The 24,275-nt window shown below is 39.6% G+C and overlaps 1 protein-coding gene across 2 annotated transcripts in view; it reads right to left on the bottom strand.

The window, feature by feature from the left end:
* LOC118513209 (transmembrane protein fend-like) overlaps positions 1 to 9,035 on the bottom strand; it is a 253,414-nt gene extending 244,379 nt beyond the window's left edge. The window contains exons 1-2 of one of the 2 annotated variants that reach the window (XM_036058749.1): positions 8,267 to 9,035; positions 7,471 to 8,057 (exon numbers count right to left, since the gene is read on the bottom strand). The gene's annotated coding sequence lies outside the window, so the exon portion shown is untranslated. Of the gene's footprint in view, positions 1 to 7,318; positions 7,430 to 7,470; positions 8,058 to 8,266 lie in introns of those variants that run through there. The other variant, XM_036058768.1, reaches the window with a different exon arrangement.
* Between the last annotated feature and the right edge of the window lie 15,240 nt (positions 9,036 to 24,275).

Here is a 24,275-nt window from a genome sequence, read left to right as displayed (position 1 = left end):
GTATTTTCGACATGAATTTTTCCTCAGAATTTTTTGATTCTTGTTGGTGTATTAGCTGATTTTTCGGAGGATGCGTTATTTTGCATGCTATAGTTTGATAATGGTGCATGAGAAGGTTGAAAATCTCTGTTGGTAATATAAACATTGGAATCATTTGTATTTATGAACTTTTCCATTTGATTGTTTTTGTTTATTATAGTATTTGCACAAAATACACCTGGCTTATTTTCCTGAGCGAAAATAACTGCGTTCTCTTCAATGTTTGGTAGATAAACTCTTCTGACTACCTCACTTCGTGTAGGTAGGATAATTCCACCAGCATCTCCATTTTCTAATGGATGCTGTACTTCTTCTCCATTATAATTGAAACGGAGTAGTTCGAAATCATAATCTACTTTGCATCTGTGCTGTTTGAAGAAGTCTCTTCCTAGAATGCCATCTGCATAGATACCAAAATCTCCTGGTACGATATAAAAGTCATGTTTGATTATTGCATTGCCAAAACTTATTTCTGAAGTAATGTGACTTAGTGTATTGATCGATTTATCCGAAATTCCTCGTAGGGTTAGGTTTTTGTTGTGATTTAATATCTGGTTCTGTTTCAATTTTGAGGCTTTGAAAAGAGATATTGATGCTCCAGTATCGATTGTGAAAGTACTATATGTATCTTTTGCGAAAGCTGTTTTAGCTTTGATATAGTCTGTTCCTGTTAAATCGATAGTTAGTATTGTCCGTGACTCAATCACGGCTGATTTAGTTCTTAAAAAGAGGTTTGTTCTTGGTTTGAAAAGAGAATTTCCCTTTCTTGTCTAACACTTCTTTCAAGATCGTGGTTTTGTCTCCAGAATTGTGCGTCTGGTTCATCTGCTTGGGTCACATAGACGCGTCTGGTGTTTTGTCTACCCTGATTTTGATTATTATGGCTGTAGTTTGTGATCGCCAGTCTGTTAGGAGTATAATTATTACTATTTCTGTTTTGATTGTCGTTCCTCGGATTCCTGTTGTTGTTGAAGTTCCTGCTGCTGTAGTTGTTTTGTCTGTTAATTGGATAGTAACTCCTAACGTATTGGTTTCTTATGGGAGGGTTGGGGGGGTATCTGTGCCAAGGTCGTTGATAGTTTGAGTTGTTTGTTGGTCTTCTATTCGGATTGTAATTGTTTTGTCTAAATGACAGAACATTCGAGCCACTTTTGTCATCATTGTTTGCGTTTTGGAAAATTTTGTTGGTGGCTGCTGTAATGGACGAAAATTCGGTCCATTTCAAAAATGTTTTGACTTCTTTGCTGGGGATTTTTTCTATGAGTGTATCAATTCCAGCCTTTGTTGCCATTTCGTTTGCAAGATCTTGAGCCATTTTGCGCTCCAAATAAACCCTTTTCAGTTCGTCTGTTAGTAATTCTACCTGGTTGCAAATAGATTTGGTATCATGTGTTCTAATTGCTTTGAGTTTTGCAATTATGTTACTCTGGTCTACTTTTTTCTGACACCTTTTTATGACGTTTTCATTCAACTCGTCGAACGTGGTTATGTTGCTTAGTAAGCCAGCAATTGCTTTGTCTGTTAGCCTGCTTATTAGGAATTGAACCAAAAGTGGTCCATGTTCTGGTCCATTAAAAAACTTAACCAGATTTGCTGAATGCAAGAAGGTTATAAATTTTTCATTGGACCCGTCATAGAATGGTACTAATGCGGTGGCGGTTTTAATGTCAAAAGCCATCTTGATTTCTTTTCCGTCCGATATGCTAATTAGTGTTTTATTTGTATCAGTCGATTCTTCTGTGTTGTTTTCTTTAGTACTTTCTTCAACACTGTTCAGAATCTCGAGTGAATTATTAAGGATATCAACTTCTATTCTAGTGTTTATGTTCGTTAGTAAATTACATATACATTACGGAAATGTAAAAGTTCATTGATTGTGTATTTTCCTTTGCAATCATCAATTTCTCTTTGTATTTCTTTAAAATATTCTTCTGCTTAAAACTTAAGTTGCGTTAAATTACATGTCCTAAGTTAAGTGGAGCTTTGTTGCAATTTCTTATCAATACAATGCAATTTTTCAATATTATCCAATATTTTCGTCATTTATATGTTTACTTGTAGATATATTATGAAGCTAGAAAAATAAGCTAACCATAGTATGGAGCATACAATTATTTCGCACAATTATAATGTCGATGCTTGGACCAGTTTATGAACTCGTGTATTTAATCATTATTTCTTTATTTTTTATTTTTTTCTTTTGTAATAACCATTGTTTGTCTTTTCTCAATGAATTAGTCTTTAGGTGTATATTTTCAATACATTATATATTTCGTTTTCTCTCCCATTAAAATAAACTTTTCATTTTTGAAAATAGACGTTTTGTAATAAATAGACATTTCGGCTCTCTTGGGTCGAATAAATTTCTTTTAAAAAAAGTTATAACAGCAAACTAGTATAACTGGCATAACTGGTACAACATTGCAGGACAATATTGTACCATGTTAGTGTAGTACTATTTTCACTCGTACGCACTCTGTACCTGTCATAGCGCACACGAGGAGCACCAGCTCTCTTCTTCTGCCGAAGGTTGCAACGAGCACTTCCGTTAACTCACTCCATACGAAGGACAATAAAAACCACATGTGTGGAAGATACTTATAACTGGCGCAGTCGGAACCTTCGAATATCACCTGAAATCAACATTTTGACATCGAGCACATCGACAAAAACGACCGAAATGGAAAGCATAATCAAAACCATGCAGGAGCAAATAGATACGTTAACGCAAAACTTACAAAATCAGTGTAAGTTTAGTAGTTCAGCTACAGCAGTAGACATAGCGGTATAATTTACGCAAATACCGGACACGCTGAAGTATTTTCCAGAATTTGCAGGAAACACTAACACAATTACGACGTGGATAGATACCGTTGAAAGGACGTTGGCCTTATGCAACGGATCGGAAGATAGTGTTGTGTATCAAATGTGGTTAGGCCACGTGAGAAACCGAATTGTGAACAAAGCAAACAAGCTTTTACTGAATAAGAACTGTCCTCTTAATTGGACACTCATAAAGGAAGCATTATTAGAACATTTATTCGAAAGGCGTGATTTAGGATCGCTTACTTTCGAAATATCGTAACTTAAACAAAATAACCTTTCTTTATCGGAATTTTACGAACACTGTGAAACACTCTACTGTGAGATTAGAACGAATATTTTCCTCGATAAACAAAATGAAGGGCATGAAATTGCGATCATGAGAGTGATGGGGTTAATGATAAAAAATGCATTTATTGAAGGACTAAATGCAGATTTTTCGAAATTTATTCGAGCAAGCAAACCTGATTCGTTGAAAGATGCGTACACTTTAGCAGAAGAATTGTACAGAACCGATAAAAGGAGTTATAGGAAAAATAATTTCGAGGTGAATTCAAGTTTGTTCAAACAAAAAACTCAATCACCTTTGCACACAGACATGAATAAAACTTCGTCACAATTAGAATAAATGGATTTCGACACATCAATGAGACAAAGTAGTGTTGGCAGGAAACCCGGCTATAGGCAGCAAATTTTTTTCCAATCAAATGGCCCTCCACGTTTTCAAGTTGAAGCACTCTCTAATGTTAATCAACCAGTAGATGACGATAACGATAATTTAAATTTTTCTGTGGATCTAAATAATAAAGAAGAAAACATGGATAATTTCATACCGTATATAAAATTGCGTAATCGTTTCGGCTTTGACATGAATTTTTTGATAGATACTGGTGCGAATAAAAATTATATAAGGCATAATTTAGTCAAAGATGAAGATTCCTTTAAAGTATCTCCATTAACTGTTCGTAGCGTAAATAAGCTGTACAAAGTGGACAAATACGTAGCATTTAATCCTTTTCCCAAAATTCCTTCATCTCGTAAATTTAATTGCTACATTTTTGATTTCCATCCTTTTTTCGATGGCTTTATAGGTTACGAAACATTACGAAAATTAGAAGCTGACATATTGACAAAAGAAAATGAGTTAGAAATTTCTGGTATAAAAATATCTATGCTTCAAAAATTTTCCGATTTTAATATTATTACTTTGGATCCTTACAAGATGCATATTGTACCCATTACGGCCTCTAGTTCTAATGGTGATTTTTATCTAGAAAAGGAAGAGGAAATTTTACCAAACGTTTTTATTCTACCTGGATTGTATAATGTATTGAATTCAAGAACACATGTTCATATGTACAACAACAACAATGTATAAAAAACAATTAAATTTCTACAGCCTTTTCAGTGCAACCTAAATAATTTCGAAGTCCCAATACATACACAGGAAATATCGAACAACAAATACAAACCTTGCGAAGTATTAGGCCAATTAAAGACGAATAATCTGAATTTTGAAGAAAGGAGTAAGTTGGAAAAATTAGTTTCTAAATTTAAAACACTATTCTATGTTGAGGGTGATAAACTTACGTTTACAAATGCTATAAAGCATCGCATAAACACAAAAGACGATATTCCCGTCTATACGAGGTCTTATAGATATCCTTACTTCCACAAAGAAGAGGTGCAAGGGCAAATTGGAAAGCTTTTGGAACAGGGAATTATCCGACCATCGAATAGCCCATCGTCTTCTCCTATTTGGATTGTTCCAAAGAAAAAGGATGCTCAAGGTAAACCTCAATGGAGACTTGTTGTAGATTACAGGAGAGTTAACGAGAAAACAATTGGGGATCGCTACCCAATTCCTAATATTACAGAAATCCTAGACAAGTTAGGGAGAAGTATGTATTTCACAACACTTGACCTTGCTTCTGGATTTCACCAAATAGAGGTATTTGAAAAGGACGTACCTAAGACCGCATTTGGTGTTGATAACGGTCATTACGAGTTTGTTAGAATGCCATTTAGCTTAAAAAATGCGCCTTCAACATTTCAACGAGTGATGGACAATGTATTGCGAGGTCATATTGGGAAACAATGCCTTGTGTACATGGATGACATCATTGTTTTTTCCACTAGTTTACAGGAACATATGATAAATCTTACAGAAATTTTTGAAACTTTAACGAAGTATTCATTGAAAATTCAACTTTCAAAAAACCATTTTTTATCTAAAGAAGTAACCTTTTTGGACATATTGTGACTCCAGAAGGCACAAATCCTGAAAAAATTACAGTGATACAGAACTGGCCAATTCCACAAAAAGAGAAAGATTTAAGGGCATTTTTAGGGGTAATTGGATATTACCGGAAGTTTATTAAGGATTTTGCCAAAATCACAAAACCTCTAACAGCACAGCTGAGGAAAGGAGAATATATTGTGGTTTCCAAAGAATACAAATCTGCTTTCGATAGATGCAGGAAAATTCTAAGCAGTAGTCAGATACTCATATACCCTGATTTCGAGAAACCCTTTATCCTTACCACTGACGCGTCAAATTTTGCCATTGGCGCAGTACTGTCTCAAGGAACTATTGGAAGAGACAAACCCGTTACATTTGCCTCGCGAACTTTAAACAAACACGAGGAAAATTACTCAACAATCGAAAAAGAGCTTTTAGCCATCGATTGGGCTTGTAAATATTTTAGACCGTACCTATATGGTCGGAAATTTATCCTTTATACTGACCATAAACCACTTACATATGCAATGAACCTAAAAGACCCACATAGTAAATTGATTCGATATAAACTACGATAAGAAGAATATGATTTTGAGATACATCACAGACCAGGCAAGCAAAATGTCGTAGCAGATGGACTTTCACGACTGAATTGCACGGACGAGATGAACAACTCTAGCATGACTGCTCATTCAGCCGAAAGTGACAATGGTCATTCTATTCAAATGACCGAACTACCAGTGAATTTATTTAAAAACCAAATAGTTTTGGACTAAAGTGATGAAAATGTAAAAAGGGTAGAAGAAATTTTTCCACAAGTGTATCGAACAACTATTTTGAGGCGTGAATTTAATGTTTTGGATTTCTTAGATATATTTAGACATGATTTGCATCGTTCAAGCATCACATGCATTTTATGCCCTACGGAAATTATCCCAGCCATGCAAAACGATTTGGATACCTATATTTCGCAAATGAACCCTTCAAAATTAAGAATTTCACAGCCATGTTGCAAGACCTAACTACCCCAGAACAGCAAAACCAAATAATTGAACATACTCACGATAGAGCACACAAGGGCATAGAAGAAAACTATAATGCAATTATACAAACATACTTTTTTCCAAAAATGAAGGATAAAATATGTTCTTTTATTAACTTGTGTAAAATTTGTCTTAGCAATAAGTATGAAAGACATCCTTATAAACTTAAACTTGCCAACTCTCCCATTCCGACTAAACCACTGGACGTATTTCACATAGATATTTTTATTTCCAAAACGGATATGTTTCTAACGGCAATTGATAAGCTATCACGTTTTGCAATGATAATACCATTGAAATCCCGTTCAATTGTAGATGTCAAGAGAAGTCTAGTGAAACTTTTAACCACTTTCGGAACACCAAAACTAATAGTTTGTGATAATGAATTAGCGTTCAAATCCATTGAAATCAGAGGATTACTACAACGACTAGATGTAGATGTTAATTATACACCGTCCAACCATAGTGAAGAAAATGGAATTGTAGAAAGGTTTCATTCAACTTGGACAGAAATATTTCTTTGTATTCAAGACAAATACAACGATTTGAGCAATAAGGAAATTTACAAGATATCCACCACTCTTTACAATTTCACTATTCATAACGCAACAAATTTAAAACCATTAGAAGTGATTTTTGGAGTAAAAGAATACGATTCCAGGCCTCTTAATTTGGAACTAATTTTAGAAAACCGGAAAAAATTATTTGACGAAGTAATTACAAGGCTTCAGGCATACCAAAATAAAAACATAGAAAAGCATAATAACAGCAGAACAAATGAACCTACATTCCTAGAAAATGAAAGTATCTATAATTAGAGACAGGGGATCAAAGATAAGAAGAAACCGAAATATAGAAAGGTTATTGTAAGAGATAATCGTAGGAAAACATTTCTAGATAGCAGATTTATTAGGATACACAAGTCGAAAGTAAAAAGGAAAAGAAAAATGTAATTTTAAGTTTTAAATGTTAATAATGTTGCGTGTATTAAATTGTAAAACAACCATTAATGTAAACGGTTTAATGCTGGATCGTGCGAGGACGCTCGATCTGAAGCCCCCGGAGCAGTTATAACAGCAAACTAGTATAACTGGTATAACTGGTACAACATTGCAAGACAATATTGTACCATGTTAGTGTGGTACTGTTTTCACTCTTACGCACTCTGTACCTGTCATAGCGCACACGAGGAACACCAGCTCCCTTCTTCTGCCGACGGTTGCAACCAGCACTTCCGTTAACTCACTCCATACGAAGGACAATAAAAACCACATGTGTGGAAGATACTTATAACTTAAATATTCTAAAAATTGCATGCATTACTTATCTTCGTTTTCACATTTTTGATGCGCCATATGCTTTTCTGTCGGTATTCGTTTACGTTGTCATCTCGGTACTCGTGTTCATTATCATCTTGGTGGGACTCCTGTCCATACGCATCCACGTTGGAGACTCCTGTCTCTTTGGATCCCGCCGGTCCACTTTCGTGCACCGTGGTCTCGCCTTCTACTGCAGTAGTCGCTTCATGTTGCACAATTCACGATTCACAATTAGGAAATTGGCTAATGATTTTCACCTCACATGCGTTTTTTTTATTTGTTCACTTTTACAGGATTTTTTAACTTATTCACATTTCGATTGTTCAGGTTATTCATTCATTACGATGGTCAAAATTTTTCGACACTTTGAAATCTTATATCGTCTTTGTACACAATTCAAAAGGCATTTCCTCCTTTCACTTTACCTTTTCCCGGGCATTCTCGGTTATAAAACACTCACTGTTTTGGTTTTTATATTGCACATAATCCGCTTTACTTGATTTCTTAACTGTGATAAATCCACCTTGCAGTTTTTGTCTCTGCTTATTTATGTCACTTTTCATTGCTTGTATTTGCACTGCACTTTTTGAACTGTATTTATTTTGGAAAGGTAAGTACTTTATTATGCAAAGCGCTTTTCACGTCACGAAGACTACAGATTAATACACGGTCGCCATGTAACATGGAGGGAATACGGTCAAGTAACATGGAGGAAAACGGTCGCCATGTAATACGCGGGATCGGTCGGTCTTTTACGACGGGGCTTTGCGCATATTCGATTTGAGTCGCGCCGTACTTACGTGGTTCATTTGGGTTTCGACAAGAGCGACGAACGGCAACTTGCTGAGCGAACCAATTCTTCCCTCTATCGATTGTCCAGGCAATCGTGAAAATTCTAGATGAGAATCTTCCTTACTGGATTGTTGGAGACATCGAGGCCTTACCTTTGGTAGGGGGACACTCGAAGCTCATCGGCGTTGAGTCGGCCAGGCGACTCTAGATATTCAGAAGGAACATCCCTTACTGGCTCGTTGTAGCCTTTGAGGCCTTACCTTGGGTAAGGGGACTCTCAAAGCTCTTGAAAGGAATTGGACGTCAGATTTGAGTTGCGTCAAGTCTCAACCCAGAACCAACTCTCTCGTTGGCTGGGGAAGACAGCTTTATTTATACCAAAAATTTCTTAGTTTATAGTTAGTTCATTCGCCTTAAATTAGGTTAAAACTTTTTACGTTATTGAGTAACTTCTTGGTTGACGGCAAGAGCATAGCACTCTGTTGTAAACAAAAGAATTAAGTTACTTATGGAATTTTCCTTAGGGTGGTTTCGTTTTCAGTCGTTTCCATTTCTTTATTCTTTAACCTGCTGATATGAAAATATCGTTCATTGATTTGCTTGTTTCAGGGCGAACGCTGCGCGTGCATAAAATGTGTCGCTATGAATTGAGTTGATCGCGGTGCGATCGATTGCTGCGCTTGCATAAAATGTGTCGCTATGGATTATGTCTGTTTGGATCAATTTCTCTGCGATGGTTCGGGGTGGATAAAGTTTTACGCTTAGTTGCTGACCGTTGTCTGCACTGTGCAATGTTTGGTGCATTGGTTGGTTTGGTTTCGTATTGTCTTGCGCAACTCGCTAGTCGAGTGCGCTAGTCGATTTTTAATGTTCTTATTGGTTCTTCTTTTATTAAAGAATGGTTGGAATCGAAAAACCTTCTCTCAAATACCCAGTTTGGTTTTCGTAAAACCAGGGGTACTAATGACTGCTTAGCCCTTCTGGTTACAGAAATGGGGCTTGCTCGTGCACGCAAGCAGAACATGGGATCTATTTTTCTGGATATACAGGGGGCATTTGACTCAGTTTCACCATACAAGCTGAGTCAAAAATTAGAAAATGTGGGGCTGGGTCCAAAGTTGAATAACTTTCTGTTCAACATTTTGTCGGAGAAAGCTATGAGTTTCAACAATGGTCATGTTCAGCTAAAGCGGACCAGTTTCCATGGACTAGCACAAGGCTCCTGCTGGAGCCCCCTGTTATACAACTTTTATGTTAGCGAAATAGATTCTTGTCTAGCTCCAAACTGCAGCATTAGACAATTAGCAGTCGACAGCGTTATATCTTTTGCAAGCAGGGAGGCCGCCGAAATACAACTGGCTTTACAAACCACTTTGGACAACCCTGCCAAGTGGTCTGAAAACCTTGGTATCAAGTTCTCTGCAACGAAAACTGAGATGGTAGTCTTTTCTCCTTTCAGCGACACGACGAAAAACAGAGAGAAAAGTCTATTTGACCCGAAAATTTGTGTCTTTTTGTACGGTGAAAAGATATCAACTACCGACAATTTTCGATACCTTGGCGTTTGGTTCAATTCAAGGCTAAACTGGAGTACACACATCACACATCTGGTGTAAAAATGCAGTAAAAGAATCAACTTTCTAAGAACAGTCACAGGATTCTGGTGGGGCGCACATTCAACCGACGTCCTGTAACTGTATAAGACAACGGTACTATCTGTGTTGGAATATGGAAGCATATGCTTCAATTGAGCATCCAACACGCATATCCTCAAACTAGAAAGGCTACAGTATCGTTGTCTTAGACTCGCACTAGGGAGCATGAAATCCATACATAACATGTCCCTAGAAGTGATGACCGGAGTGATGCCGCTGAAACTACGTTTTGAAATGCTGTCGCTTCGCCTTCTAGTCCGTTCTTCAGATTCAAATCCTCTGATCGAAGAAAATTTTAAACCGCTTCTAGAGACAGGTTTTTAGTGCAAGATCTTGAAAATCTACGAAGATTTTGTTGCCCTACAAGTGCATCCTAGCGCTCCACAGGCATTAAACTGTGCTTCCCTTCCTGAGACCTACAGTTCCATTTCAACAACAGATTCCTCGTTGCACGAGGAAATTAAGACCATACCGAATGATCCTCGCCCGGTGGTATTGCCGGGCATTTTCAGGGATAAGAATGGACAAGGCGTTCAGGATTTCGCTAATTTGGGAACCTTCTCATTGTGAGATTCCCGGCAACGAGAAGGCAGACTCACTTGTCAAAACAGGCGCCCAATAAGGCGCCTTTTATGACCGTCCAATCTCGGCCCGAGAGTTTCTTCGTTTGCCACAGCAACTTTTCCTGTCTCGGTGGCAGAGCAAGTGGGAGGCGGATGATCTCGAGCGATTCCTTTCCTCGATCTCTCCGCAAGTGTCCCTGCGGCCTTGGTGCGGTGGGCTCTCTGTTGATTGGGCGTTCATACGCATGATGTGCCGACTTATGTGGTATCATTTAGAGTTGAACGCTCATCTGCAGCGTATAGCTCTGATTCAGACGAAGCTGTATGGTTGCAATGACGGACCACGCCAGCATGAGGCTGAGGGCCGGATTCGCCAGGGACAACGGTCTTATTCTTTGAATCCACACACACACACACACACACACACACACACACACACACACACACACACACACATATATATATATATATATATATATATATATATATATATATATATATATATATATATATATATATATATATATATATATATATATATATATACATGTTTTCTGCAAATCACTCCCGGTGTTATTGGCATTATTTTTGTTAAAGCAGCAATTTTATACTACAATTTTTGTGCTGGGCTGAAGATAAGTGCTTGCGGAAGTGATAGTTCCAGTGATAGTTGCTGAGTAAAGTGATCTAGGATCAAGTGTTCTGTTACGGAGGAAATCGGGCGGCCCCAGGCCCTTGGCCGAGAACGCCGAACCGCCTGGATCAGCCTCAAACACTAAACTGCTTACACGGTCTCAGTGAGCAGGCTGTGAACGCTTTCTCGTGACGGAAGTTAAGCAAAGTGCAGTGAAGTGATAGTGAGTGTAGTGTTGTGGTACGGATCCTTCGTGCGAGCTAGGGGAAGTTTTGATAAACCGATTTAATTTGGTAGCGTCGGTTCCTCCTGCACCATCAACCGTAGGTTCGTGTTCCTGACAACGACACTCAGAAGGAAGAGTACACGCGGACAAACGCAACGAAAAAGCGCTTAGCAGCGCACGCACACGCGTAGCCTACCTCTACCTCTCTCGCTTTATCCCGGTGGGTATAAGCGTAGCGGCCTAATGTTAAGGTAGCGTCCTAATGTTAAGGCGGGTGAGTTCTAAAAATATATATTTATATATATTTATAAATTACTCCCCAATGAGTGGAAACGAGGCGGCCAACACCTCGTTTGGATCCACAATCGGAGCATTCTTTGGAAGGAGCACCAAGATCCCAAGATCCCCTCCCACTCCTCCCGCTGCACCTACCCCGTAAAATGCGGAAGAAACACCGAGCGTAATCGCTGATGTCGCAGAAGAACGAGACGGCATGGAGGACCGCAACCCCCAAGAGTCGACGCTGATGATGCTGGAACCGTCGCAAAACAGCAGCAAACTACAGGCCCGTTATCAACGGCGAGAGAGTTACATTTGTACACGAAGGACCGGCACAACGTACATGCTCCCATCAAGAAAATGACCGTGAAAATATGTCAGACCTAGGTAGTGTTGAACGGGAGCTACTTTGTTGGAAGCTGCGGGCAGAGAGAGCTGAAAGAGTGCTGAGAAACAATGTGGCATCGGGACCCCAGGCTCCGTCCAAAAGGGGGAGAAATCTCGGCTTCCCTGAAGTACTTGAGGAGCAGCAGAAGCGAGTATAAAGCGAAGCTGGTACGGGTAAAGTAGCAAACAGTGACACAGTGGACGCTGCTAGTACTATTGCCACTGCGAACCTACAGACATCAGATACAGATGAGTGCACCCCACCGCTACAGGGAGAGTGGAGAAATGTGGCAAACAGGAAGAGACAGACGAGCCCGAAACGACCCAAAAAAAACGGGAAATGAAACTGTTGTGCGCCAAAAACAGGAGAAGCCCAAACCACCCATGAAACGGGAGTTGCCTGAAGCCATCATCGTTTCGTCTAAAGAAAAAGAGGAGACGCTGCGAAATATGAAACAAAACCCGAAGCTCAAGGCTTTTGGAGAGAAGGTGGCAAGAATCCGTCGCACTCGGCTTGACGATCTGATCTGCGAGCTAAAGGATGGAGTGAAGGCTTCCGATTTTCAGAACCTCATAGAGGAGTCAGTTGGCGCAACCAGACAAGTGAGGGTGTTGAACCGGTCGGAAACGGCAGAGTGCCGCGATGTTGACCTGGAGACCAAGGCCGAACAGGTGGTATCGGCCTTCAGGCAGCAATTCGATTGTGGAAACACCCTCTTGGAGGCGAAGCTCCAAGACCGTCATACAACGGTACGCAGACGGCAAATATGAAGATGCCTGGGAATTTAGCAGCGAAGGTGGTACGTGCTGGTACTGGTCCAGCTGCCCGGTACGGATCCTACCGCCTAACAGGAGATGTTTCCGCTGTTGGGCAACAGACCACATCTCCCGCGATTGTAAGGGACCTGATCGAACCGATCTCTGTCTCCGTTGTGGAGAGAAAGGCCACCAGGCGCGCAGCTGCCACAACGCTCCGAAGTGTGTACTTTGTGCCCCTGGCGTAAATGCACACCAAATCAGTGGTTCCCTTTGCCCGGCGGTGACCAAAGCGAAATCATGGAGATAGTGCAGGCCAACATAAACCATTGTGAGTCAGCGCAGGACCTACTGTGGCAGGCGATAGCAGAAGAACAGGTCAACGTCGCGTTAATCTCCGAGCCGTATCGTACCCCGAGAGACAACAGCTGCTGTGTAACAGACCGGACAGGCCTGGCTGCTATCTGAACGGTGGGAAGATTCCCCATACAGAAATTAGTCTTGCAAGACTCGGAGGGTTTCACCATCGTCATTGTGAACGGGGTCTATTTCTGCAGCTGTTTGGCGTTGATCATGGCGGCAACCATGATGCGGCAAATCGGGACGAGACTCCATTGACGGTAAAAGAAAGACCAACGTGTAGATCCCTCATAAGTGTTTCTGTGCTTCGTGTATTGTGCTGTGTTCGTTTAATGCATTGTTACTAACTTTTTAAGGTGTAGTTTTTCCGTGTGTGTGTGCATTGAATAAGAATTGCAGAGCTCCACTCATAAAGTAATACCGCGAGGTGATTCCGTGGGGCTGTCAGGTGTCCGAGGCAATAACGGCGTTGGTCTTCGCACGGCAGGGGTTCAAATTATATCCAGACCGCCCCCCTTACGTAGGGCTGACTGCTTTTCTACGGGTAACGTTTAGTCTTAGGAAGCCAGAAATGGCAGGCCTCTCCAGGTTGTAGTGCCAAGAAAGAAGAAGAAGATCTCGTGGCTGGTGACAACAACACTGCGTGGGCAAGGATTTTTTTACATGGGTAAAAATTGCACGTCGCCCACTGGGTGTCTAAGAAGATTTTAAACTTCTTGTCAAAAAAAAAACATATACTTTCACACTCACACAATATAGAAATGGAAAGCAACCACCCATCTTCCCAGCTGAAAAAGCATGCCCGGGACATTGCAAATAACTAGGAGGAAATGCCTATTTAATTTTTGTTATGCTTTTATTTCGTGAATTTTATTCACAGTCACCAAATACGGTGGTGAAAATGTGGCATCAGATTAATAAAAAAAAAAAAAATCAAATGATTACCATGTATTTTTTCTAATCGCGCATTCACCACTTTACAAAAAGAATTGTATACGTTTTAATTGATTGACTTAAAGAAATTCCTATCATAATGAATTCGTTTCACACAATCAATAGAGTTTAAGATCGTTCGCCATGCTTTTTGAAATGGTTCTTTGTAAAATAAAACAAAATAAAAATTAACCTAAATCTTCTACTTCACTCGATGCCTGTGCAAGCTTGATGATTATTTCCACAAACGAACTCCTTTCATTTCACGTTGGGTTGTAGCTGGGAGGGAATGCGAAAAAAAAGCTTCAGCAGAACAAAAACCCATCCAGTAGCACATATTTTAACTCGACTGCACCGAACGTCTAGACAGTGAAGAAGCGAAGATAAGATACAAAACAGTACGAAAGAAACGGAAAGCGAGAAGGGAGATAAGGGAGCGAGGGAATGAATAAACGGGACGAAAAAGGTCAAAAGAAATGGTAGCGAAATGAATAGGAGACCGGCAAGATAATCTTATTAAATTGGTTATAAAATTAAATTGAAGATTAAAATGAGAGAAAACTGCTGCCACCATACCGTGCAAAGACCAGCTGAAACGGTCCGAATGGAAACGTCCTGCGCGTGAGGTCCGGTTCGGTTTCGTTTCTTCTTTTACGTTTATGATGTTTTTCTCACCCATCCAATCTTTACTGCCAGCACATTCACACTACCACCCCACTTTTCCGACGGGTGGGAGCCCATTTTTTGGCCATCAGATTCTACTTCTCGGCGCTTGCCGCTGGACGCTCCGGAAAACAATTGTTTTCACACCTGGGGATGGTAGAGGGCCACGAGGGATTGGGAGGGAGTTGTGCCGGTTTTCCCTAAGCTTCTTAGACAATCTCATCCTCGACGTAGCGCTCTAGCTGATATGGCTTATTTCGACATCAGTGCACGATTTTTCGTAGCTGTTGTCGCATTAGCGATGATCAGAAAAAAGGAACCCCGGCAAACCGACACGATAGAAACAAGCGTGAGTTCACGAATTTCCTCCCAAATCTCCAGAAGGTTTTGGACCATCATTGGTGGTCGAAGAATGGTGAAAATTGGGATACCGATCGAGTGCACAGCCACTGCTGAACTTTCCAATCCAATGCGCTTAAGCAGCTTCCAAAGTTTAGAGCAACCTCACCAATCAATTATCGACCGGCCATTACGGCAAATGGACGCATTTATCGTAGGTTAGGATTGAAAATAAATTTGAGTTCTTGTAAGACAATGTTGAAACTCCGCATACACGTAATGCAAATAAGTTATTAGTTTTTTTCATTCTCGGTCGGATTTCCTAGAATCGGTAAAAGAAGTTATTTCGTGAAGGTTTGATTAAATTATTGCCATTAAATAAAAGGCACTAAAAACATCCACTACAGTTTAGGTGGATGGAGAGGTTTTGTTGTTTTTTGAATAAGTTATAAAGGAATACAATCTTTAAAAAAAATCAGAATAATAAATCTTAACTCTCCTACTTCTTGTGAAAGGCAAATTGGAAACCGAAGCAAAAACAAACCTTTAAATAAAATTAAAAGTCTCAAGAACCTATAAATTGCTATATACTACAGATTTTTTAACTAAAAGGCATCAAAAGATAGTGAAGGATTTAGGAAAATAGTTTGATGAAACGTTTATTTAGGTAAACTTAAAATCTAGCCAGCTGTACTAAAAAAACAGCAAAACGTTGCTAAATAATTAAAGGCGGTCCAGTGGCCGAAGCTACAGCGGCGCTGGTCTTCAGGTTGCTAAATAAAAAAAATATTGAGGTCATATTTTTAGATATTACAATATCTGTGTACAGATGTATCGGAATAGCATTTCGAACAGACCGTGCTTCGTGCCTAAAAAAAAAGATTCATTGATGTTGCAAACTTGGAGTTCGTGTTATAGAAAGGTTGCAATGTGTTTCTAATATTCAAAAAATACATACATCTGCGGCATGGTAGTGATGTGAAAACGGTGTCGGTCGTCACACGGCAAGACCGAGGCTCAAGCCTCATCCGAACCGTCCGACTCTATAGACTTTTGAACTACGTGGTTAAGTCAAGAGAACGAAGAAGATAATTTTGCCATGCGAAGTCTGAAGGTGAGTGAATCGAGTGAGTCAATAATTTCTCCATTCTGTAATTAATTCAGTGGTTCGTGATAGACTGTTTTGAATTTAAATGTCAAAAAGGATAAAATAATCTGATCCCTAAAAGGATATGTCTAAACATATTATGTAAAAAAAAAAGGCTAAAAGTTAGTGCCCTAAGGAATCATTCAAGCTGCTTGATAATACTATTGATACTCTTTCCACAACTCTTTGTTAGCCTCGCATTGAGTACTCACGTTGAGCTCAAAAATCTTCGTCACAAACATAGCTCAGAAGAATCTCTTAATACATCGATCATTTACAGCTTTTGAACGATTGTTTATTTTTAAAAAGAGTATCATAAGCACCAACTTGCTATCTCACGGTTGAATTCATTTGCATTAAAAATGTTTCAAGTAAGTCATTAATAAAGCCGAGTATGCCCGGGATAAGGCAAATGACAAGGAGGAAATTGCTTGTCAACTGTTGTATTTTGTTATATTTGTGAAATTGTAATTCGTCAACACACGCGGTGTTGACTACACGGCGACTAGCCGTCACACTTTAAATAAATAAGTAAAATAACTCATTAATAATACAATTTCGCATTAATTTGTTGATGTAAACCATTTTATCTTATCTATTTACTATTTAAGTATGACGGTTTGCACCGTATTGTTCTATTTTTTCTTATTTGGCAATAAACAATGTTATGTGTTTGTCAATCGGTATGCTGTCACGAATTATCTCTGTAAGTATTACATGCATTTAACGCCAACATCAATACAAGAATGAGGTAAAATATCCTTTAAAAAGATTGAAAAGGGAAAATAACTGTTGAGCAACCTTTTTTCAGCCAATTTTCGAAAGAAGACAACAAATTTAACCAAAGTGCTTCTGCTTCTTCACTAGCACTACTACAACCTCGGGAGATCTCGGCCTGCCATACCTGGCTTTCTGTGACTTGTTTTTACCCGCAGCAAATAGTCAGCCCTACGTACGGGGAGGCAGACCGGATGGAATTTGATCCCCGATCTTGCCGTGTGAAGACTGGCGCCGTTATCGCCTCGGCCACCAGATCATCCCATGCCCTGTTAGTTAGATTAATAAAGGCTTACTGGAATTGCAACTAATCTACCCTTCATTCACTCTCAAACCTTCCAAATGTGTAGTTGCACCCAATGTTCCTAATATCAAGCGTGAGAGCGCTTGCAATATTCTCGCACGTTAACTTGCTCCACATTCCCTCGGCCTGCCAATGCATATTCCCCCTCATAATTCTTCTTTTTTTGTGTTGCTGTTAAATTCCACCCGAGGAAATGTTAACTGCTTTGATTTCTTTCATTTTTTTTCTCTACTACCATTTCTTCATTTTTCAGTTCATTTCCCTGCACTACAGCTCCCTCAGCGGTTTTTCCATCCTCCATCCAGGCGCTCGACAACCGGGCTGCTGCAGTCATCCATCCATCATTCGCACGGATCCAAACTGCAACCCCCTGCAATTACGCGCATAACAATAAACATAAAAGATCCACCTGCTGTCCCTTCCGCACACCACCTAAAAACCTCCCGTTCAAACATACACCCATACAGGCATCCATAAAAGGACCATAAAATGTGCCGGAATGCAGACTGTATCAAGCAACCATCGGGAGCGAATGGTTCCGGGCCGAGACGAGACTGCACTTGCACGCCGGACGGTTCCTCATGCATTCCAGCCAAACACCTCTCTGGCACTGTCCCTCGCACTTTCCCCACTCTTTGCTTTTTCAGTCCTCTTTCTTCTCTGCCTCAAAACCCTTGTCTGCAAGAGGAAACATTTAGAGAGAGCAAAACCGCTTATGAGTTTTGTTGTTGTATTTTCCATTCTTTTTTATTATTATTTCGCTCTCCTTGATTGCAACTGTATCCCCCAATCACTTATTATTCGGTTCGAGCCATCCTGTTTACTCTGCTAGCTTTGGTTCACTTTTCCACACACACACAGACACATAGAAAAGGGGGCAAAAATGGAGCAACAACGTGGAGAAAAGTGTGTAGTTTTGCGGGTGTTGTCTTCTTTCCAAGCTGGCATCAAACGTTGGCAGCCCGAGGTTCGCCTGGGAACGATACGAGCAAAATAAAACAAATCTGATAGGAGGGAAGGGGCTGTGGATTGGGTCTGGGGAAAATGTGCAGAAGTGAATACGCGTACCGATGGGTGGTGGGTTTTTGGGGTGCTCGTTGCGCCCAGTGCTATCATTTCGCGCGATGCACCATTATGCATGCAAATGTGATTAAATATTCATTAATATAACATATAGCAGCAGTATTTATGTTTCAATATATTATCTCACACACGCAAGCAATTTACGTGAGAGAGGCACACAGAAAATAAAGTCCCAGCCCAACTAAAGGGAAGACATGACTGAAGGTTGAATTAAGACTTCTGCTTGTATTTCGTACGTTCCGGTGGAGTCACCGGCGTCGACTTTTCTGGTACCGTACCGTTATCCGTTATCCGTTATCTCTCTCAAATGGTTTGTTTTGTGTGGTGTTATCATACGTGTATTATGGGTACTACTATTTTGGAACGTTACAAAAAAAAATGGATTTCGTTTAGGCCCAAGAATATTTGTTTTTTTTAAGTAAAATCTGTTTTAGTTGCTTATAGTTCAAAGAGATTTTTTTCTGTTTTGTTTTGTAGGCCCTCTCAAAGTGTGTAGCTCACATACGCACACACACAAATTCTGGAGAATACTAATGATAGTTCTCCAGCCAACCAAGATCGATGATGCAGCACTCCAAAATTTGCATATGTTTCTCCGTTGAAAAAACCCCAAAAACAAGCAATACGGCCAGGCCGTTCTTTATGAATAAAAAAAAACCCCAAAAACAAAACATAAAACCTCAAGTACGATATTTGTTCAGCTCGCAGCAGATTGCTTCGAGTTTCGGGGAGAGCCCGTCAGGGCTCAAATCTCCCGTCCATCAACGGGGTTTGCAGAATAAGGTGCAACTGGAATGAAATAAAACCCCGGCCCCGTGGTACCTTGTGCGCCCGGCGGACCACATGAATCGACAGTATGATGGAAAAATGTCTTTTTTTCTTACCTCTTACCAGCTCCTCCCCAACTTACTCTGCGCGTGGCATCGTGAGGGAACAAATTTATGCAAATCGCTCGAACCAGCTGTCAAAGCCAGGCGAATTTGTGAGCTCGGAGCTCACTGCCGTTGTCCATCATTACCGATTTTCACTTCGTCCTCGCATCGAACGCGACTATGGGCAAGCCATCGAAAACGAGCAGTAGCAGGATGAAAATGAAGCCACATGATTTATTCACCCAGCGCTCGATGTATGCGTACGTGTGCTTGTGCGTGTGTATGTCGATGTTTGACTGCATCAAGGCTTGGTGAGATGTCACATAATTTAAATGTTGCATTGCAAACGTGTTACTGTCAGAAGCTTGATGAGCTGCATTTGCGCATATATTTAATAGTGTTTCTTGTACCATTGTATTGTCGGTACTAGTAGTGTTAAACTGTTTTATTGTATGATAAAATTTATAGTAAGTTCATGAAATTGAATACTTTAAATTTTTATTGTACTTCACTTGAATAAACGAATTTTGTTTATAGGAAACGAGCTTCTATAATCACTATAAAACGAAAGATTTCAATTAAGCACAAGCGACGAGCACACCAAGTAAAGCCGTTTAATAAATATGATTGATTTTAATGCTCACCTTAATATAAATTATTTGATGGCCAATAGCTTCTTTTTCTTATTTGGCGCTACTACCTCAAGAGATCCTGGTCTGTCTTTACTGGCTTCCTTGGACTATATATTACCTGTACAGGGATTGTCAGTTCTTTGTTGGAAGGATTTGTTGCACGTTCCTATCGCGTGAAGACAATTATTGCTATTACCTTGGCCATCCGATCGTCCCTGATGATAGCGTATGTGTATGAAAACTAACATGAAAAATTGGTTCCTCGATTCAAATATTTAACAGCTTACTACTTGCTCCATACTTACCACAGGGCGGGGACGTCTATTTTTAGTATTTGAACTGGTATTTGAATTTTATCATAAGCACCCAATGATTGGCACTGTAGATATGAAGACTCAGACGCTACCAAGATATTCTGATGTTTTTTGACATTTGCCATGATTTTTTACAAAAGTGTTGGTTTAATATTATAATTTGGCTTAAAAAAATCATATTATACCAAAAAACTTATTTGAAGAAAAGATACAAGCAGGTGTATTATACTCAGAAAAAAAATGTGGAGAATAAAAATATTATTTTGTCAACTTACTAGTAAATCAATTTAAGCCAACTAATTTATTTAAAAGCGACTACGACTAAACCAGTCCAATGGCCAGCAGGACGTGAAAAAAAATCAATATGGAAAGAAAACAAATGGTTCAATCAATTGACAAAAAAAAATCATTTATAATCTGGGAAACAGCAACACTATTTTTCTTACTTACCTATCCGGCGTAACAACCGCTTCGCAATCTTGGCCTGCTGCAACAATTCTCGATACCGCTCACGGTCTAGCACCTTCGTCTGCCAAACAATTATTCTGGCCGTTCTGACGGATGCAGTAACGCCATCACTCCATCTCAATTTGGGCCTACCTACCTGCCTAAAAGGATCTAGGTCGTCCGGTGTCATTCTCAAGACGTGACCAGCCCATCGGAGCCTGGCGAGTCTAATTCGCTGCACGATGGTGAGATCACCGTACAGCTCGTAGAGCTCGTCATTGTAGCGGCTCCTCCATTATCCTTCCACACATACGGGGCCAAAAATCCTTCAGAGCATCTTCTTCTCGAACGCGGAACGAATTCAAAGATGAAGCCCTATCAGAACATAACTCCTGCGTAAATCAGTATTTGTTAGCACAGCCGTTGGTGGTGCCAACATTATTTTGTTATTCGCCTCGTTAATCTCAATCCAGAAATGAAATGTCGCTTGCTCGATACTTTGGTTAGCTTCTGATGCATAGGAGAGCATGAAAACAAAGATGTGTGTGTCATCAATGTATGCCAGGAACTGTATTGACTTATATACTCCGAGTCACAGATGGCTCTCTCTAGCGACAGATTGAAAAGAAAACAGGCAAGCCCATCTCGCTAGCGCATACCGTCGATGCTAGCATAGAGCCCTGAGAGTTTTCCATCTACTTTTACGATTCGTTTTTCTTAAACACAAAGCGCCGCTATGAATTGATGAAAAAAAAAGACTTCGTATATATTCAATTTGTCCATGCCACCTATGGCAGCTTTCGAGAGCTGATATGAGGGCAGCTGGAGCTATGACATATTTATGAAGATTTGACGCACGATGAAGTTTTGCTCAGTGATTTTTTTCCGTTTCAGAATCGTCTCTGATGGTTTTTAACTACCTCTTTGACGAAGTGAAGTGGTATATCTTGATGTATAAGGGATAAAATCTTATAAGCAATGTATATCATCTAAAGAAAACTAGAATTTTGTAGTTGAGCTCGTCAAACATATATCCATATATCCATGACTGCTAGTAATCGGAGGAGTCTGATCGTACGTCTCAGTTGTACCATCTTTTCCAATCCTCTGTATCTTTTCCGTAGTTTTTTTCTTTGAAAGAACTTTTTTTCAATTTCTTCACCTTAATACCCCATTTCCATCAGCTTCCTGAACACCAATTGATCTACAAATTGAATCCGCCCCATGTTAATTATCAACTCCAAACCCTCTTGTCAAGAGTGTAAAATTGTTTGGTGGGTGGCAAATATTACTTTCCATGTTTGCCTAGATGGTTGGCTGCGATATGCCCGAAGACCACCATGAAAAACGCACATTGAGCATGAACACGGGATTATCGCTGAGCTATATCACGCACTAATGCGCTGACCTTTGCACAGTAGGAGGCAACAATTTAAAAGGAGCAAGACACTGTGATGAATTTTTCCTCGCGTTCGTTTTTTCGTTATTTTTACCAGTATGAAAGGGCATGCCAAAAATTTAAATCCAAATGTTTTGCTGTCCGGCAAAACAAGATACAAATCCTGATGGGTTGTTTTGCACAGCAGGAATTTGCATTTGGATTAAATGAAGTTGAAACGCCAAGACACGGACGCTCGGAGGCACAATTTAATAGATGATTTGTGCCGACAGCGTGCCCGCTGTTAGACTATTGCCTTCAGCATCCTGTCAGCAGGAAACTGTTCAAGGATGATTGAAAATCAAGTAAGGCTAAGTGTGCTCATTTAAGGTTCAGTTTTGGAGCCTTACTTGAACCCGCTTATACAATCCTTAACGTTACCTATTTTTCAACCAGCTGCAAGCTAATGAGTTACACAAGGGATGAAAAAACGCTAAACACGCACAAGCGCACACACACACACATAAAACAACCGATCAAATGGCTTTTAGAAATAAGTACAGCATCCCTGCGTTTTCAGGTGCGTTAACAAACAGTTAGGAAATTAAATTCAATCATCATTCATCTTTATGTTAACGCTCTGGTTCTCAGACATAAAATTGAAGGTATGTGTTTTTTACCAGGAGCCTAGTGGTTGCTTAAGTATGATATGACTCTGTAACTGTTTACGTCGCGTTAGTTTTTATTTGTTTTCAGCGTAGACAAATAGCTTTCAGTTTTAAAGCAAAGAGACGATTAAAATGTAAGAACTCTTACGCATCCATGCTCTTAGGAAAAATCCATTGAAATTCCATTTTTGAGATGGAATACTCATGATTGATTGATGTATGTGTTATGATTTAATTGCTTATATCGCAAACAATTCTAGTTAAACGAATGACTTGATATTTGTTGTATGTGTACAAATTTAAATTCTTTAATTGTTTCCATTATTATTTAGAATATTTTTTCCACTGTTCCTGTTCCAAGCAACCAGGTTACATCGCTAATTATCAACTTTGGAAGCAAATTATAAAAAAATTGAACGATGCTGCGTTATTTTCTTAAAAATAATTATTTTTGTTTTATCCGCATTATCCTTCCAATCCATATCCACCATTCCTTTTTCTTGATTCGTTGTGTTGTCTTTGTCTTAAATGTTAAGTGTTTTTTTTTTGTAGTTCCACGGGTGATTCGCTGACGAAGCAACAGCATCCGGGATCAAAGTCGACACTGTCGTAAGAAGAGAGGCAGAATTTTCTGTAACAGTGTCCTTCATCTCTGTCTAGCCTTGAAGGGGCGAGTTCGGCCTTGCTGGCGTTTTGTTCGGAGGTGGTCGGCAGGTTCAACCCCGTGATTAGCAGAGACCCTGCTGTTACGGGATGGAACTCGCCGATAACTTCTGAGTTCGGTGCAGGCTTGATCGAGCTGGGCTATCACTGCTGGGCAGTTTGAGGTCCACTGTTCACAGGCAAATGTTTGTGCTGTCACAATTGTTGTTTTCTTTCTGTTTTGTTTCAGTCCAGATCCGCTACACGGAAGGATGGAATTCCGTGACCACCAACACACTCAATACAGCAATAAACCCGGATCAACAATAGAATTGGAAAAACACACCATAACCTCCACACATCTACAACCGAGCCAGCCCGGGATAAGGCGATATATCAGGGAGGAAATGCCTTGGTAATTTTTTTTGTATTCTTTTGTGTTCTTTGGATTTTGTACTTCGTCAGCACATGCGGCGCTGACCGTACGGCTCCAAGCCGTCGTAATTGAAAATAAATGATAAATAAATAAAATAAATATTATTTTTGTTTTATTTATTAACAACAACGGCCGTAATAAGTCTCCAAAATTATTAAAACTCAAAAAAAAAGATTTAAGTATTCCACACAATTGTTCGCAATAAAAAAACATTTAAAAGTTATAAGAAGACGTGAAAATTTTTAAAATTTGAATTTCAGCAAATAAAAAAAAAGTAAAGTAGATTAAGTTTCAATAAATACCGTTTACATGTACTTCTATTTACCATCAAACAAAATGAAAAATAACACATTTTCTTCAAATATTCTTTCGATTCTGATTGATATTTGCTTAAAAAGACGATTTCATGAACCTAAACATAATTAAAACTTAATTATAAAGTTGACGAGCTTTCCGCAACAGTATTTATTTGAACTGTAATGGCATTCAGTTTGCCTCCAGCTTACGTAGCGACAGGATGTG

This window comes from Anopheles stephensi, chromosome X, assembly GCF_013141755.1.
Source record: "Anopheles stephensi strain Indian chromosome X, UCI_ANSTEP_V1.0, whole genome shotgun sequence".
NCBI lineage: Eukaryota > Metazoa > Arthropoda > Insecta > Diptera > Culicidae > Anopheles > Anopheles stephensi.
Note: the sequence above shows the minus strand (reverse complement) of the source record. Positions and strands in the feature narration are given on the sequence as shown.